The sequence below is a fragment of the Myotis myotis genome, unplaced genomic scaffold (assembly GCF_014108235.1).
Source record: "Myotis myotis isolate mMyoMyo1 unplaced genomic scaffold, mMyoMyo1.p scaffold_m19_p_1, whole genome shotgun sequence".
Taxonomy (NCBI): domain Eukaryota; kingdom Metazoa; phylum Chordata; class Mammalia; order Chiroptera; family Vespertilionidae; genus Myotis; species Myotis myotis.
The window spans coordinates 162,326,475-162,331,043 of NW_023416313.1; the positions used below are offsets into that span (position 1 = coordinate 162,326,475).

The 4,569-nt window shown below is 38.6% G+C and overlaps 1 pseudogene; it reads right to left on the minus strand.

The window, feature by feature from the left end:
• Window positions 1–394: 394 nt before the first annotated feature.
• Window positions 395–872, minus strand: LOC118675674 (annotated as a pseudogene).
• Between the last annotated feature and the right edge of the window lie 3,697 nt (window positions 873–4,569).

A 4,569-nucleotide genomic window follows, 5' to 3' on the forward strand; every position in this document is an offset into this window, starting at 1 on the left:
AAAATGCTGACTATGGGTACTGGTCCAGGAATAACTACAGCCATTTTTTTCTTCTTATATTTTCCAAATGAGTCATAAAGGACCCTCTGCATTCAAATAGTGTGTCATGAAATGGGAAAGATAAAATATAGAAATTGGACACTGCTGTCTCTTCTTAATGAGTCCAGCTTTTGGTTACCTAGTGTGAGGCTAGAATAGCCCATCTAAAATAAGAGTGAGTCGGACTCAGTGCCAGACATTTCCAGTGCACTGCTGTGATGCACCTCTCCCCGAGGCGGAACAATGCAGAGCCTTTGAGAATGTCTGGTCCAGAGACGCTGCACCCTGTCTGCAAATTAGAATTTCCTGGAGCCTTTATGTCTGTTTGTTTGTTTTTATTAGTTCATGTCCTTTATTAACCCATACACAGTTTCTTGCCTTCTGGTTTGTTGAAGCAATAGGTTGGACAACATTTGCCACAATAATGTCTGTCAAAGTGGCTGGTCATAAAAACTCCAGCACCACATGCATCGGAAGGGCACTCCCAATGAAGGACACTAATTTCGCCATTCTCATCCACTTTGTAGTGTTTCAGGACAGCCAGCTTTACCTTCTTTCTCTGATGCTTGTTCTTCTTGGGAGTGGTGTAAGACTTCTTCCTTTTCTTAGCACCACCATGAAGTCTCAACACAAGATCAAGAATGGACTCCTTTTAATGTTGTAGTCAAAGTATGTCCGTCTTCCAGTTGCTTGCCAGCAAAGATTAGTCTTTGCTGATCAGGAGGAATTCCTTCCTTATCCTGGATCTTGGCTTTTACATTTTCTATTGTATCCGAGGGTTCAACCTCGAGAGTGATGGTCTTCCCTGTGAGGGATTTCACGAAAATCTGCATCTTGGGGGTGACTTCACTGCAGATGGTGGATCTGAAAGCTTTTAATTTATTGATTTAAGAAAGAGAGAGAGAGAGAGAGAGAGAGAGAGAGAGAGAGAGAGAGAGAGAGGGAGAGAGAGGAACATTGTTTTGTTGTTACAGTTATTTATGCATTCATTGGTTGATTATTGTATGTGCCCTGACCAGGGATTGAACCTACAGCATTGGCATATTGGGATGATGCAGGACAGTGCAATATTTCCAACCTCATACAGGAAATGGTCAGGATTTCCCATGACAAAGCACGATGATTGGACACATTGCCAAACTGTCTAACCTAGCATGACGTTTGGATACAGTGTATAAAAAAACAAACAAAAAAAAGTGTAACTTCATAGTTGTAATCAAGCACATCATTTAGAAATAGCTAGGAGGCCCTAAAAGAAATAATGCTTAGGGAAAGTAACAATTTTAACTTTTGACATTATGACTCATAGTTAATATGATGCCTCTTTTGTTTCTTATTGAAATTAAGTGCAGCAACTCCCAATGATTAGTTACCAAACTATTTTTGGTGTAAAAGCTTAGAAGGTTTTAGAAAGCCTTTGGTTATGAAAACATAAAAATTGGTTTCTTGCTCTAGTTCTGTTTTGGAGAATAAACCCTTTATTCCAAAGGATCCCAAACAGATCCCTATAAGTCTGTAGTTATTAGAGCTTTATCTTAAAAATTCCATTACGTGCTTCCCACATACCTCTGTCTCTTTGGTTTGTCTGGATTCACCTTGAGGACAGAGCTTTCCGCTTAGTGATATGGCACTCCCATAACCCTCTCCTCTCATAGTCTATCCATTGTCCCTTCCCCTATCCCTGTTGGAACAATGTCAAGGCTTTGAGATTAAAAGAGTTTTTCTTCCTAAGATTATATTATTTTATGACTCTCTTCAGTTCTGTCCCCTCCTAAGTCATGGAGAAGCCTATTCATGTATGGCACAGAGAAAAATTATTCTCTCAAGATCCCAACGATGCCTGGTTGACATGGCTCAGTGGTTGAGTGTCAACCTATGAAACAGGAGGTCATGGTTCGATTCCCAGTCAGGGCACATGCCCGGGTTGCAGGCTTAATCCCCAGTGTGGGTTGTGTAGGAGGCAGCCTATCAATGATTCTCTCTCATCATTGATGTTTCTAGCTCTCTCTCCCTCTCCCTTCCTCTCTGAAATCAATCAATCAATATATATATATATATATATATATATATATATATATATATATATATATTTAAAAGATCCCAAAGATGTCACCAGTAATAAAGTTTTTATTCTTGTAGATACATGATCACAAAGTCCAAAAATTATTTTTCCTCACGCATATGTCTCTAGAATTTAATGATGAAAACTGAAGCATCTATGCTGTTTATCACCTGTTCCTAGCTGGAAATCTATAAGGTGGGGAAAACCCATGCATGATCTCCCCAACTCTTTTTACAGAAGAGCAGTATCAAAATATCTGGCCTGTTTCTAGTAGCCCAGAGACTCCTGGAGTCATAAGGGGTACCATGGAAGTCCTTGACTGGGTCCTACAGTCTGAGACCAGTTTGTTGTAAAGGGAAAATTTTTGTGCATGACAGAATTGGATGCACATTTTCACAAAACTGGATAATACCGAGATAGGCAACTGGTAGTTTTCTAGGCAGCATCTAACCCTGGGCTTCCACTGAATGTCTCAGTCCCGGATCTCTTCCTACTGTTTCTCCACACAGATACAGCTCTGTACAGTACAGCTCTTTGCTCACTTCTGGTTTTCCTCGTGAAACAGTAATCTGGCTTCAACCTGACATTGCAGTACCAGGGACTGATTCTGTCACTGGGAAGACTTGAATCTTCATAGCCCACCCTGACAATCAGGGAAGGAACTGGCCTTGGGGAAATTGTTTAAGAATAAGCAATACTGCTACCTTGTGGAAGACAATGGTTATACTCTGTGCAGAAATTATTTTTTAAGTAACCTTTAAAACAGGATTGGAATAGGGCAGGAGATTTCCTTTTCACTTTGTATCTTTGTACATTGTTTGAATTGTTGTCATTTTCACAAATGAATCTTAATTTACAGTAAGTTTAGTCCTTTAACAAATAAGTTAAATTTCAAAGAGTAAAAAAAAATATTTAGGTTACTTTGATTTTCTATTTTTAAATTTTTATTGATTTTTAGAGAGAAAGGGAGAGAGAGAGAGAGAGAGAGAGAGAGAGAGAGAGAGAGAGAGAGAGAAACATCCATGAGAGAGAGAAACAGTGATTGGTTGCCTCCTGTACTCGCTCCGACTGGGGACCTGAACCACAACCTAGGCATGTGCGCTGACCAGGAATTGTACCGGCAACCTTTTGGTGTACGGATGATGCTCCAACCAACTGAACCACCCAGCCAGGATATTTTAAAATATCCTATTGTTGACATCATTTAAAGGTTGTCCTGTCTCCACCTCTAAACTTGCTGTGTAAACTTAATCATTTGAATCTGTTTCCACATTAGTAAAATTGGGAGCTGGATTTAATGACATAGATTTTAATTATTGCTCTATTACCTTTGCATTAAAATTTCCCCAACCTTCTTTTACCAGATATTTCCATTAATATGTATGTAACCCACATAACAGAACAATGGAAAATTTTAATATTGAAAGCTAAATCAAGGTGGTCATTCTAACCCAGTGGTTCTCAATCCTAGCTGCACACTTGGAACCCATTTAGGATGTTGTAAACATTCCAATACCTGGGCCCCACTCCAGACCCAATCATTGTATTAGAATCTCTGAGTGTGGGGTCTTGGCAGTAGGCATCTTTTAAAGTCTTCTCAAATGTGCAGCTGAGACTGAGAACTACTGCCTTTACAGAACTTACAATTCTACTACCAAATCACTGTAGCTTGGATTAATGACTATCCTCTTTTCAAATGTAAATATATCCATAAAAATTAAATTAACCAAATGTGTTTTTTTTTTTACTCAAATTAGCTTACTACTAGTAGTTTCTTCCTAATCTCTAGCCCCGTGAAGAGATTTATCATTTAAATAGGGTTAGGGGGAAAGATAATTCATTTCCAAGTATATCATGAAGCACTTTGAGAGGGGAGGGCTGCATGGCTGCAGAAAGGGAAGCGGTGAGGAACTGGAAGTCATCATGAGGACACTGCAAACGTGAATAATGGAAGAGGGTGAACCAGGGAGTAACAGAGGAATGGAAAGGAGTGGAAGGTGAACCAAAGACTAGTTGCAATGACTTAAAATTTTGTCTAGGTCAAAAAAAAATTTTTTTTGTCTAGGTCAAAGAGTATAAAATTCCAGCTATGAGATTAATACATTTGGGGGATCTAGTGTACAGTCTGATGATTATATTGAACAATACTATATTATGTACTTGAACGTTGCAAAGAGAGTAGGTCTTAAATATCTCACCGCAAAAAAAAAAAAAGGAACGGCAGTTTTGAGATGATGACACTGTTAGCAAAGCTATGGTGATAATAATTTTGCAATATATAAATGTATCAACTCAACAGGTTGTACACCTTAAATTTACACAATGTTGTATATCAATTTTATCTCAATAAAGGTGGAAAACATTTTTGCTAAAAATTTCCCTTAATCCAGTCCATAATGGAATCCTTCCTAATATTAAATCTTTCAGGTTGAGTAGAGAGGGAGACTAGATGCACAGAGAATCTTAGT